This window comes from Syngnathus scovelli, chromosome 2, assembly GCF_024217435.2.
Source record: "Syngnathus scovelli strain Florida chromosome 2, RoL_Ssco_1.2, whole genome shotgun sequence".
Taxonomy (NCBI): domain Eukaryota; kingdom Metazoa; phylum Chordata; class Actinopteri; order Syngnathiformes; family Syngnathidae; genus Syngnathus; species Syngnathus scovelli.
This window is the reverse complement of record NC_090848.1, coordinates 6220703-6232504: the sequence shown is the minus strand read 5'-3', so window position 1 is coordinate 6232504 and position 11802 is coordinate 6220703. Positions and strand designations below refer to the sequence as shown.

Genomic DNA, 11802 nt, shown 5'->3' with positions numbered 1-11802 from the left:
AAGTTAAGGTTAGGGTTACGATTAGGGGGGTAGGGTCTCCATGTTTTGGTAGCTCAATCTGAATATTTTAGCTGTCTGTTGTTGAGTTACCCATGCATACAAACTGACTTTTACATGCGTATACTAGAACCACCTATCTCATGATGGCCAGGGAACAACCAATTACTCACCAGCAGTTGGGGATAAATCTCAGTGGTAGCGCGCATGCTTAGCATGCATGAGGTCCTGGGATCGTTCCCCAGCATCTCCATGTTTTGGTAGCTCAATCGGAATAGATTGTCTTCTTTAGAATTGGGCTTCTCAAAGAATGATTATGGTGGCTGGGGAAAAAACAATGATCAATCAGCAGGTGGGGATGTAGCTCAGTGGTAGAGCGCATGCTTAGCATGCATGAGGTCCTGGGATCGTTCCCCAGCATCTCCATGTTTTGGTAGCTCAATCTGAATAGACTGTATAATTTAGTATTGGGCATCGCATAGAACGGTTATGGTGGCTGGGGAAAAAACAACTGTCCATTGGTAGGTGGGGATGTAGCTCAGTGGTAGAGCGCATGCTTCGCAAGCATGAGGTCCTGGGATCGTTCCCCAGCATCTCCATGTTTTGGTAGCTCAATCTGAATAGATCGTATGATTTAGAATTGGGCCTAACATAGAACGGTTATGGTGGCTGGGGAAAAAACAATCGCCGATCAGCAGGTGGGCATGTAGCTCACCGGCATGAGTTCCTGCGATCGTTCCCCAGCATCTCCATTTTTTGGTAGCGCAATTTGACTAGATTTTCTGATTTTTAGGCATCGCAGAAACCGCCATGGCATCAGGGGACAAACCGATTGGCCTTTGGCAGGTGGGGATGTAGCTCAGTGGTAGAGCGCATGCTTTGCATGCATGAGGTCCTGGGATCGTTCCCCAGCATCTCCATGTTTTGGTAGCTCAATCGGAATAGATTGTCTTCTTTAGAATTGGGCTTCTCAAAGAATGATTATGGTGGCTGGGGAGAAAACACTTGTCCGCAGGCAGGTGGGGATGTAGCTCAGTGTTAGAGTGCATGCTTTGCATGCATGAGGTCCTCGGATCGTTCCCCAGCATCTCCAACTTTTGGTAGCTGAATCTGAATAGACTGTCTGATTTAGAATTTGGCATCACATAGAACCATTATGGTGGCTGGGGAAAAAAACAATTGTCCACAGTCAGGTGGGGATGTAGCTCAGTGGTAGAGCGCATGCTTAGCATGCATGAAGTCGTGGGATCGTTCCCCAGCATCTCTGTGTTGTGGTAGCTCAATCTGAATAGATTGTCTGATTTACAATTGGTTATCGCATAGAACGATTATGGTGGCTGGGGAAAAAACAATGACCAATCGGCAGGTGGGGATGTAGCTCAGTGGTAGAGCGCATGTTTCGCATACATGAGGTCCTGGGATCGTTCCCCAGCATCTCCATGTTTTGGTAGCTCAATCTGAATAGATTGTCTGATTTAGAAGTGGGCATCGCATAGAACGATTATGGTGGCTGGGGAAAAAACACTCATCAATCGGCAGGTGGGGATGTAGCTCAGTGGTAGAGCGCATGCTTAGCATGCATGAGGTCCTGGGATCGTTTCCCAGCATCTCCATGTTTTGGTAGCTCAATTTGAATAGATTGTCTGATTTAGAATTTGGCATCGCATAGAACGATTATGGTGGCTGGGGAAAAAACAATCATCAATCGGCAGTTGGGGATGTAGCTCAGTGGTAGAGCGCATGCTTAGCATGCATGAGGTCCTGGGATCGTTCCCCAGCATCTCCATTTCTTGGTAGCGCAATCTGACTAGATTTTCTGATTTTTAGGCATCGCAGAAACCGCCATGGCGTCTGGGGACCAACTGCTTGCTCTTTTGCAGTTGGGGATGTAGCTCAGTCGTAGAGCGTATGCTTTGCATGCATGAGCTTCTGGCATTGTTCCCCAGCATCTCCAAGTTTTTGTAGCTCAATCTGAATAGTCTCATTTAGAATTCGGCATTGCATAGAACCAATATAGTGGCAGAGAAAAAACAATTGTTAGCAGGCAGGTGGGGATGTAGCTCAGTGGTAGAGCGCATGCTTCGCATGCATGAGGTCCTGGGATCGTTCCCCAGCATCTCCATGTTTTTGATAGCTCAATCTGAATAGATTGTCTGATTTAGAAGTGGGCATCGCATAGAACGATTATGGTGGCTGGGGAAAAAACACGCATCAATCGGCAGGTGGGGATGTAGCTCAGTGGTAGAGCGCATGCTTAGCATGCATGAGGTGCTGGGATCGTTCCCCAGCATCTCCATGTTTTGGTAGCTCAATTTGAATAGATTTTCTGATTTAGAATTTGGCATCACATAGAACGATTATGGTGGCTGAGGAAAAAACAATCATCAATCGGCAGTTGGGGATGTAGCTCAGTGGTAGAGCGCATGCTTAGCATGCATGAGGTCCTGGGATCGTTCCCCAGCATCTCCATTTCTTGGTAGCGCAATCTGACTAGATTTTCTGACATTTAGGCATCGCAGAAACCGCCATGGCGTCTGGGGACCAACTGCTTGCTCTTTTGCATTTGGGGATGTAGCTCAGTCGTAGAGCGTATGCTTTGCATGCATGAGGTTCTGGCATTGTTCCCCAGCATCTCCAAGTTTTTGTAGCTCAATCTGAATAGTCTCATTTAGAATTGGGCATTGCATAGAACCAATATAGTGGCTGGGGAAAAAACAACTGTCCGCAGGCAGGTGGGGATGTAGCTCAGTGGTAGAGCGCATGCTTTGCATGCATGAGGTCCTGGGATCGTTCCCCAGCAACTCCAAGTTTTGGTAGCTGAATCTGAATAGAATGTCTGATTTACAATTTGGCATTACATAGAACCATTATGGTGGCTGGGGAAAAAACAACTGTCCATAGGCAGGTGGGGATGTAGCTCAGTGGTAGAGCGCATGCTTAGCATGCATGAGGTCCTGGGATCGTTCCCCAGCATCTCCATGTTTTGGTAGCTCAATCGGAATAGATTGTCTTCTTTAGAATTGGGCTTCTCAAAGAATGATTATGGTGGCTGGGGAAAAAACAATGATCAACCAGCAGGTGGGGATGTAGCTCAGTGGTAGAGCGCATGCTTAGCATGCTTGAGGTCCTGGGATCGTTCCCCAGCATCTCCAAGTTTTGGTAGCTGAATCTGAATAGTATCATTCAGTTGGGCATTGCATAGAACCAATATAGTGGCTGGGGAGAAAACAATTGTCCGCAGGCAGGTGGGGATGTAGCTCAGTGGTAGAGCGCATGCTTTGCATGCTTGAGGTCCTGGGATCGTTCCCCAGCATCTCCATGTTTTGATAGCTTAATCTGAATAGTATCATTCAGTTGGGCATTGCATAGAACCAATATAGTGCCTGGGGAGAAAACAATTGCCCGCAGGCAGGTGGGGATGTAGCTCAGTGGTAGAGCGCATGCTTTGCATGCTTGAGGTCCTGGGATCGTTCCCCAGCATCTCCAAGTTTTGGTATCTGAATAGACTGTCTGATTTAGAATTTGGCATCACATAGAACCATTATGGTGGCTGGGGTAAAAACAATTGCCCACAGGCAGGTGGGGATGTAGCTCAGTGGTAGAGCGCATGCTTAGCATGCGTGAGGTCCTGGGATCGTTCCCCAGCATCTCCATGTTTCGGTAGCTCAATCTGAATAGATTGTCTGATTTAGAATTGGGCCTCGCATAGAACGGTTATGGTGGCTGGGGAAAAAACAATCGCCGTTCAGCAGGTGGGGATGTAGCTCAGCGGTAGAGCGCATGCTTAGCATACATGAGGTCCTAGGATCGTTCTCCAGCATCTCAATTTTTTGGTAGCGCAATCTGACTAGATTTTCTGATTTTTAGGCATTGCAGAAACCGCCATGGCATCAGGGGACAAACCGATTGCTTTTTGGCAGGTGGGGATGTAGCTCAGTGGTAGAGCGCATGCTTTGCATGCATGAGGTCCTGGGATCGTTCCCCAGCATCTCCATGTTTTGGTAGCTCAATCTGAATAGTATCATTTAGTTGGTCATTGCATAGAACCAATATAGTGGCTGGGGAGAAACCAATTATCCGCAGGCAGGTGGGGATGTAGCTCAGTGGTAGAGCGCATGCTTTGCATGCATGAGGTCCTGGGATCGTTCCCCAGTATCTCCAAGTTTTGGTATCTGAATAGACTGTCTGATTTAGAATTTGGCATCACATAGAACGATTATGGTGGCTGGGGAAAAAACAATCTCCAATCGGCAGGTGGGGATGTAGCTCAGTGGTAGAGCGCATGCTTAGCATGCATGAGGTCCTGGGATCGTTCCCCAGCATCTCCATTCCTTGGTAGTGCAATCTGACCAGATTTTCTGATTTTTTAAGCATCGCAGAAACCGCCATGGCGTCTGGGAACCAACCGATTGCTCTTTTGCAGGTGGGGATGTAGCTCAGTGGTAGAGCGCATGCTTAGCATGTATGAGGTCCTGGGATCGTTCCCCAGCATCTCCATGTTTTGGTAGCTCAATCTGAATAGATTGTCAGATTTAGAGTTTGGCATCACATAGAACGATTATGGTGGCTGGGGAAAAAACAATCTCTAACCGGCAGGTGGGGATGTAGCTCAGTGGTAGAGCGCATGCTTAGCATACATGAGGTCCTAGGATCGTTCCCCAGCATCTCAATTTTTTGGTAGCGCAATCTGACTAGATTTTCTGATTTTTAGGCATTGCAGAAACCGCCATGGCATCAGGGGACAAACCGATTGCTTTTTGGCAGGTGGGGATGTAGCTCAGTGGTAGAGCGCATGCTTTGCATGCATGAGGTCCTGGGATCGTTCCCCAGCATCTCCATGTTTTGGTAGCTCAATCTGAATAGTATCATTTAGTTGGTCATTGCATAGAACCAATATAGTGGCTGGGGAGAAACCAATTGTCCGCAGGCAGGTGGGGATGTAGCTCAGTGGTAGAGCGCATGCTTTGCATGCATGAGGTCCTGGGATCGTTCCCCAGTATCTCCAAGTTTTGGTATCTGAATAGACTGTCTGATTTAGAATTTGGCATCACATAGAACGATTATGGTGGCTGGGGAAAAAACAATCTCCATTCGGCAGGTGGGGATGTAGCTCAGTGGTAGAGCGCATGCTTAGCATGCATGAGGTCCTGGGATCGTTCCCCAGCATCTCCATTCCTTGCTAGTGCAATCTGACCAGATTTTCTGATTTTTAAGCATCGCAGAAACCGCCATGGCGTCTGGGAACCAACCGATTGCTCTTTTGCAGGTGGGGATGTAGCTCAGTGGTAGAGCGCATGCTTAGCATGTATGAGGTCCTGGGATCGTTCCCCAGCATCTCCATGTTTTGGTAGCTCAATCTGAATAGATTGTCTGATTTAGTTTGGCATCACATAGAACGATTATGGTGCCTGGGGAAAAAACAACCTCTAATCGGCAGGTGGGGATGTAGCTCAGTGGTAGAGCGCATGCTTAGCATGCATGAGGTCCTGGGATCGTTCCCCAGCATCTCCATTACTTGGTAGTGCGAATTGACCAGATTTTCAGATTTTTAAGCATCGCAGAAACCGCCATGGCGTCTGGGAACCAACCGATTGCTCTTTTGCAGATGGGGATGTAGCTCAGTGGTAGAGCGTATGCTTTGCATGCATGAGGTCCTAGGATAGTTCCCCAACATCTCCATAATTTGGTAGCTCAATCTGAATAGTCTCATTTAGAATTGGGCATCGCATAGAACGATTATGGTGGCTTGGGACAAAAACAATTGTTGATTGGCAGGTGGGGATCTAGCTCAGTGGTAGAGCACATGCTTAGCATGCATGAGGTTCTGGGATCGTTCTGTGGTAACCATAAAATTTGCAGCTTGTACCAGCATTCCTGAGTTTAGTTAATATATTTATGTTTGACATTATCTTTTGCTGGGTATCTTTTTTCAATGTCCGCACGCTGTCTTCATCCATATTATATTATGTATTATACCACCATCGTGTGGCCACAGCAAACGGCCGTATCTGCTGAGTGCAGACACTAACATTGTTTTTTGAAACAAAACTTTACTAATAATAACAATAATAATAATAATAATAATAATAATAATAATAATAATAATAATAATAATAATAATAATAATAATAATGGTAAATAACAATAACAAGAACTAAATAACAAATACATACATACATTAAGCTGACTTTGACTTTGACTTTGATAATCCGTGGCTCGGTGGGGCACTGTTTAGCACGGGCGCCTCGCAGTTCGGAGGGTGCGAGTTCGATTCCACCTTCGGCCCTCCCAGTGTGGAGTTTGCATGTTCTCCCCGTTCGTGCATGGGGTTTCCTCCAACATCCCAACTAATATGCTTGGTAGGCCGTTTGAGCATTCCAAATTGTTCCTATTGCGACTGCGGATGGTTGTTCGTCTCTGCCCTGCGATTGGCTGGCAACCGGTCAGTGTGTCCTCCGCCTAGCACTAATAATAATAATAAGTGCATTTTTAAGTATAACAAATCCCTTTCCCACAAATGACATGCGTACAGATGCACTGCTAGGCCTAATGTCCCTCGATTGAATAACAAATAAATCTCGCGTGTTTTAATCTATTCTAGAGTGTCACGATTCATCCCCGGTTGCTTTATTATATCTGTTACCATGGTTTCTGTTTGCGTCGCCCCTCCCCTCCTGTCACCTCCATCAATGCAACCACAGTCACCTGCCTCTTGTTACCTGTTTTGTATTTAAATCCGGTCTGCCCCCCACTTCCCTTCGGCTCATTGATGTCGTCGCGTCTGTTGTCGTCATGTCTTGATGTCTGTAGTCTTCTTGTCTCACGTCCCGGTCAGTCAGTCCAGTTATTGTTTTGTTAAGTCATGTCAGTTTGCCGGTTCTGTTAGTTCGTTCACTTCTATGAACCCTGATCCAAGCTGCATTTGGTCGCTCTACTCCATCCGAACCATGACACAAAGGTAGTGACAATATGTTCCCGACCGCTTACCTAATGAATGAGCAAATGTCCCTGCTTTAATTAAGATGAAATTTCTGTGTCAGTTCTAACCTTGTCTTTGCAAATGATGTCCAGGTGATGGATTCTGTGAGACTAAAGGGATCAATCTGTGTCTTACATGACTAAATCAATGATCACCCAACCGAGACGAATGGGAAAAATATACTCATACTGGCTCTGTTGATCCCCCAATTAGATTTGAGGCTTACAACAGTTTTTCATAATGACTGAAATAAAAATATCCCTATGAAATTCTATCAATTAACAGGACGTATTCCATCACATGAGATAATAAACTAAACCTAGAATATAGTATGTCAAGTTAATTTGCTGAGTCCTCGAGGACACTGCATGTATGTCTGTAAATATCCACTAGATGGCGCGATCAGCAAACAAATTGAGCAAATTAAAGAAAAGAAAAAGATACAAAGAAAAGCCGCTGCAACTAACAATGTTACTTATGATACTATCCTAGACGTTCATTGTTTTGTTTTACTCACTGCCTTTTTTAATTAGTTTTCAATAATAGGCTATAACAGATTTGAACCTATTGAAATTCAAATGCACACCTTATTTTTCTTTTGCCTATAGAGGTGGAAGTCTGGAAAAAAATAATTGGGCGGCAGTTCATAGTCACCATTGTTACCGTTCTCTCTTACCGCCACAGATACTTGGACATGAACCAATTTCTCAAGCAGGAATCCAAGCAGAATTGGCTTCAATAGATGATGCATGTCCTATTGTCTTTTGCTTAAATTACCCTCTGTTGTTGTTGCTAGTTTTTTTTTTTTTTTTGCATTTTGGACCTCTGCCAGATACCTCAATATGAGGCGCTTTCAAGACTTGTTTTCCATTATTGTGTCTGAATTTACACAGTAAATGGAAAGCAAATAAAATGGAGAGCTTGTGTTCTTTCTACTCTATATAGACTACTGGAAACATGCACATTTTTGAGTGGAAAAGAGTATTTTGAAATGTTTGTCGTTGTTGCCAGACACAAATTTGATGATTTCTTTTTGTCTTTCAGCGCTTTTATGCAAAGCTATTTGCATAAGCTCTGTCTCATATTGAGCTGTTTTTCCCCTTTAATTTTCCTTTAGCGACTCAGACGTTTCCCTCAGCAGTTGCCTTCAATGTGACAGTTTGAAAATGAGAGAAATAAAGCCTTCTTCGACACAACACATCTCTATTAATTGAAAATGTTCATTGTTTTTGCTCTAATCCACTTTGTGCTATTAGGAACACAGTCAGATATAAGGGCTCCTCAGGATGTAGGACGACAAAAAGATGCACCCCGGCATGTGCCATCCCTGCACTTAGTCGGCGTCCGTCTGAATGCATCATCACGACTCCCTGTCATTTATCACCATTAGGGAATTGAGGCTAAATGTAGTGTGTGAGGGGTTAATTAGACACAACAGAGGAGGTCAGAGGTGTATGTGTCGCCCACATGTGATCATGAGCAGGCTGGACCTTTTGGAAATGGGGGGCGGAATTAAATAAGGACCCTCCAGAGATGATTTATCCGTGGGCTGTGATACGCAGACAAATAGTGGTGATAGGTGAAGGCCGTTGGTGTGGAGGCCAGTCAGAGAGATGAATCGTTTGTGTGTGCATGTGTGTGTGGTGTGTGTGTGTTAGAGTAGAAGCACAGGCCTAAATAGGACGCCAGGCCATATTCACTTATCACCGACCGAGTTTGCCGCTCTTTGAAATCTGGTGTTGACAACCAGCAAGGACCCCACTTGCCTTGCTTGTTTCATCCATGCTTCTGCCTTTCACCTTATCGGGCTCCCATCTTTTATACACCCCCCCACCCCCATCCCTTTGGCCTTCAACTAACACATCCCCCCACCCGAACCTACCTCCTCCTCCTTTAGTGCCCTCAGCAATATCTCCCTAGCCTCTCAGCTTCCCATATTACACCGCTAGTGATAAGAGGGCAGAAGGGCCCGAGTGACAGGAACCCCAAATTAATTTACAAGCAATGATGCCATTCCCGGGCTGATAGAACAGTCTTTCGACAGTATCAAGGGATGGCTTCTCGGCTCCTCCAGTAAGACCGTGCTATCTTTGTAATTATATGGAGGAACCTTGAGCCTGCTCTCTCTTTCTGTCCTCTCTTTCTTCCCGTCGCGATAACTACACAAGAAATTCCACAGATAAATACAAGTAACACATTGCAGGCAATAAAGAAATGAGCCATCTAAGTTTTTTCAGGACTAGTGATGGTGATTCAGCTGATTTTTTAATAGTAAAGAAAGCTTATGGTCATGTGGAATTAGGTAAAAGATGGTTTTCAATCGACAACAGCATGTTGTAAAGCAGCTGAGGCACCCTCGATGTCAGATTTTTTTTTTGTGTATTAACCCCCCCACCCGCTACTTTTATTATACCTGTGAAGCAGACTGGTGGCAAATGAATGAAGAAAGACATTTCGTATACATCTTGTTAATTCGTTTGGGATTTTAAATTTGCAGTGCATTTTTGGGGTGGCAAGGTTGGCTAATCACACTCTGGACTTCAGTAGAAGTAAAGATACTTGAGTAGACAAAATACTCGGCTCAGAAATAGTAAGTACGACTTCTGCTCCTTTATTTGTGAAGCGAAGGTCAAAAATTTCAGAGTAAAACTTACATCAGTACAAATTATTATTTGTTTTTGCTCTCAATTGCGTAATTTCTGTTTTGATGACATGGCCAAAAAAACTGCACACATAATAGTTTCTGTCTTTTATTAACTTTAATAGTGCTAAAATAAAAAAAATATTTGACACAGCTTTGTTCCAAGTTGACAGCAAAATCAGGACTGAACAGACAACCGCTCCTGCAAATAAAACAAAACAATAGTAACTGCTAAATTAACTTATGATAACAAATGCAAAACATATGTCACCTGAAAGAGTGCTTTTTTTTTATTTTCAAAGATTAGATGAAGTTTTAAATGCCAGAAGATAGGGATTTTTTTTCACATGGATATGGAATATTTTGCGTCTCTGAACTTCACTGTTGTTAATGCTCCTTAATTCAAACGCCCCCTTGTTCGTGCTCTCCGTGCCTTTTTATATCCGAATCGTTCTTTAATCACAATCCATCCATCCATCCGTTTGTCCGTCCGGCCATCCATCAGTTGACTTGATCTTTCCTTTTTTACATATTTTTTTCATTGTGCTGTCATGCAGGGAGGTTGAAAAAGCGTAATCTGACAAAAAAAAAGAACAATAACAACAGAAAGAAAAGAATTTGTGATTAATTTTCCCAATCGTCAATCAAGTGTTCTTGGATTGTCCATCCCGATGGCAAACTAGCTCTTTGCTATTCAGCCTCCCGCTGCTTGTATTTCAACACTCATTGCATGATTTGCCACAGCTCTGTGGTCTAATAGGCTTAGTGTGCCATCAAATCCAAGTGGATTAAGGGAATCAGTTTTCCAGGCTGCATTCACAAGCTGCATGTTCTGCCAACAGTTGATGATGAACAGACTTTCTGGCCAGTGCGACCGCTCCCTGACAGCCCCGGCAAAATGAAGAAGTAATGCAGGAGGTCTGGATCCAAACTGGCACACGGCTTGCTCCCACACAGGCTGGACTGAGCATCTCCCTTCTCGCTTTGGCAAAACTAAGCACATGACGAGACATGACCGGATTGCAGTGGCAGAGGAACAGTCTTTTTTTTTTTTTTTTTTTTCTTTTCAGCACGGTTGCATCATATAGCTTGTTAACAGCATGTACAATGCTACCATTCATCGGTTGCCAGTCAAAGTGAAGTGACATGATGATGAGACGGAGAAATAACCAGCAATGTTTGTGCTGGAAGAACTGATAGATATATTACAATCACATGTGAGCAAGTCTTTTTCCAAAAGAAGGAACGGATCGGTTCTCATAGTTCGGAGTGGCGGTGATTTGTGAGCTGTGAAATGGGTAGTTTGTTGGAGCCAGCATTCGGGGGGCAGCTGCATGCAGTTCCACAGTTGTGATGGCGCTCCAGCGATCCGACACACACGAAACCCGTTCAGTACTAGTTTACACGTTGCTGTTGAATTCCCAGCCATTCCTGCTCGGGATGTTTAATGCATGGGTCGTGTTGTTGCTGAGTAAACACCTTCTCATATCCAGGGATAACCTCAAGAAGCTTGCCTTTTGTGGCTCTTACAAGAGCTCCAGCAGGAAGTGTGGAAAATGAACATTTTGAATGCTTTGCAAGTGTAATTAAAAGCTGCAAAAGGATGAAAAAGATAAGTATACTCTAATTTTAAGTCTATTGGCTTCCATCTGCGGTGTGGTAACCTCAAGTTTCCCCGTGATGACACTGTGAGAATTATGGCATGAAGAAGAATGGCTTGAGGTTTGGACACCAAGCAAACACTACTTAGCAACAGTTGCATGAGATGATCAGCACTCTGTTGCAACAGACAGATTGCGCTCATGTATGGTGGCTGCTCCTCACAGAGCAGCACAAGTGTACTGTAAATCCAAAACTGAAAACTCCATTAGGACAAGTCAGTCATGCATCCATGTGCTCCAGTGCCAGACAGCTCTGCAAATCCGCTTTTCTTTCTTTTTTTTCTTTTTTTTTTATCACTATCTTAACTGAAGAAAACAATATGGGTTGTGTCTGAGCACACACACACGCACGCAGACACACACACACAAGGTTTGGCTTTGTCAGAGTGAGACCAAATGCTCTGCTCTATCCAGGTTGAACTAGTGACATGTGCACCTGTCACGCGTGGGCTGCTAAAAGTGTTTCCTTCTGTACGTCCTACAATATGAGAATTTTGTTGGCCAAAGGTGGTTTGTGCTCCTCT

The 11802-nt window shown here is 44.4% G+C and overlaps 24 non-coding genes across 24 annotated transcripts; all 24 read left to right on the top strand.

The window, feature by feature from the left end:
* The first annotated feature begins 351 nt into the window (after positions 1-351).
* Positions 352-423, top strand: trnaa-agc (transfer RNA alanine (anticodon AGC)). Its single transcript has one exon. It is a non-coding gene; the product is annotated as a tRNA-Ala (tRNA).
* Positions 424-524: 101 nt separating this feature from the next.
* trnaa-cgc (transfer RNA alanine (anticodon CGC)) lies at positions 525-596 on the top strand. Its single transcript has one exon. It is a non-coding gene; the product is annotated as a tRNA-Ala (tRNA).
* Positions 597-845: 249 nt separating this feature from the next.
* Positions 846-917, top strand: trnaa-ugc (transfer RNA alanine (anticodon UGC)). The gene has a single exon. It is a non-coding gene; the product is annotated as a tRNA-Ala (tRNA).
* Positions 918-1365: 448 nt separating this feature from the next.
* trnaa-cgc (transfer RNA alanine (anticodon CGC)) lies at positions 1366-1437 on the top strand. The gene has a single exon. It is a non-coding gene; the product is annotated as a tRNA-Ala (tRNA).
* A 101-nt stretch (positions 1438-1538) lies between these two features.
* On the top strand, positions 1539-1610 carry trnaa-agc (transfer RNA alanine (anticodon AGC)). The gene has a single exon. It is a non-coding gene; the product is annotated as a tRNA-Ala (tRNA).
* A 101-nt stretch (positions 1611-1711) lies between these two features.
* trnaa-agc (transfer RNA alanine (anticodon AGC)) lies at positions 1712-1783 on the top strand. The gene has a single exon. It is a non-coding gene; the product is annotated as a tRNA-Ala (tRNA).
* Positions 1784-2047: 264 nt separating this feature from the next.
* trnaa-cgc (transfer RNA alanine (anticodon CGC)) lies at positions 2048-2119 on the top strand. Its single transcript has one exon. It is a non-coding gene; the product is annotated as a tRNA-Ala (tRNA).
* A 102-nt stretch (positions 2120-2221) lies between these two features.
* Positions 2222-2293, top strand: trnaa-agc (transfer RNA alanine (anticodon AGC)). Its single transcript has one exon. It is a non-coding gene; the product is annotated as a tRNA-Ala (tRNA).
* Positions 2294-2394: 101 nt separating this feature from the next.
* trnaa-agc (transfer RNA alanine (anticodon AGC)) lies at positions 2395-2466 on the top strand. The gene has a single exon. It is a non-coding gene; the product is annotated as a tRNA-Ala (tRNA).
* A 265-nt stretch (positions 2467-2731) lies between these two features.
* Positions 2732-2803, top strand: trnaa-ugc (transfer RNA alanine (anticodon UGC)). The gene has a single exon. It is a non-coding gene; the product is annotated as a tRNA-Ala (tRNA).
* A 101-nt stretch (positions 2804-2904) lies between these two features.
* trnaa-agc (transfer RNA alanine (anticodon AGC)) lies at positions 2905-2976 on the top strand. Its single transcript has one exon. It is a non-coding gene; the product is annotated as a tRNA-Ala (tRNA).
* Positions 2977-3077: 101 nt separating this feature from the next.
* Positions 3078-3149, top strand: trnaa-agc (transfer RNA alanine (anticodon AGC)). The gene has a single exon. It is a non-coding gene; the product is annotated as a tRNA-Ala (tRNA).
* A 95-nt stretch (positions 3150-3244) lies between these two features.
* Positions 3245-3316, top strand: trnaa-ugc (transfer RNA alanine (anticodon UGC)). The gene has a single exon. It is a non-coding gene; the product is annotated as a tRNA-Ala (tRNA).
* Positions 3317-3411: 95 nt separating this feature from the next.
* trnaa-ugc (transfer RNA alanine (anticodon UGC)) lies at positions 3412-3483 on the top strand. The gene has a single exon. It is a non-coding gene; the product is annotated as a tRNA-Ala (tRNA).
* A 95-nt stretch (positions 3484-3578) lies between these two features.
* Positions 3579-3650, top strand: trnaa-agc (transfer RNA alanine (anticodon AGC)). The gene has a single exon. It is a non-coding gene; the product is annotated as a tRNA-Ala (tRNA).
* Positions 3651-3919: 269 nt separating this feature from the next.
* trnaa-ugc (transfer RNA alanine (anticodon UGC)) lies at positions 3920-3991 on the top strand. Its single transcript has one exon. It is a non-coding gene; the product is annotated as a tRNA-Ala (tRNA).
* Positions 3992-4086: 95 nt separating this feature from the next.
* Positions 4087-4158, top strand: trnaa-ugc (transfer RNA alanine (anticodon UGC)). The gene has a single exon. It is a non-coding gene; the product is annotated as a tRNA-Ala (tRNA).
* A 95-nt stretch (positions 4159-4253) lies between these two features.
* On the top strand, positions 4254-4325 carry trnaa-agc (transfer RNA alanine (anticodon AGC)). The gene has a single exon. It is a non-coding gene; the product is annotated as a tRNA-Ala (tRNA).
* Positions 4326-4422: 97 nt separating this feature from the next.
* trnaa-agc (transfer RNA alanine (anticodon AGC)) lies at positions 4423-4494 on the top strand. The gene has a single exon. It is a non-coding gene; the product is annotated as a tRNA-Ala (tRNA).
* A 269-nt stretch (positions 4495-4763) lies between these two features.
* trnaa-ugc (transfer RNA alanine (anticodon UGC)) lies at positions 4764-4835 on the top strand. Its single transcript has one exon. It is a non-coding gene; the product is annotated as a tRNA-Ala (tRNA).
* A 95-nt stretch (positions 4836-4930) lies between these two features.
* trnaa-ugc (transfer RNA alanine (anticodon UGC)) lies at positions 4931-5002 on the top strand. The gene has a single exon. It is a non-coding gene; the product is annotated as a tRNA-Ala (tRNA).
* Positions 5003-5097: 95 nt separating this feature from the next.
* On the top strand, positions 5098-5169 carry trnaa-agc (transfer RNA alanine (anticodon AGC)). The gene has a single exon. It is a non-coding gene; the product is annotated as a tRNA-Ala (tRNA).
* A 96-nt stretch (positions 5170-5265) lies between these two features.
* trnaa-agc (transfer RNA alanine (anticodon AGC)) lies at positions 5266-5337 on the top strand. The gene has a single exon. It is a non-coding gene; the product is annotated as a tRNA-Ala (tRNA).
* A 99-nt stretch (positions 5338-5436) lies between these two features.
* On the top strand, positions 5437-5508 carry trnaa-agc (transfer RNA alanine (anticodon AGC)). The gene has a single exon. It is a non-coding gene; the product is annotated as a tRNA-Ala (tRNA).
* Positions 5509-11802: the final 6294 nt, after the last annotated feature.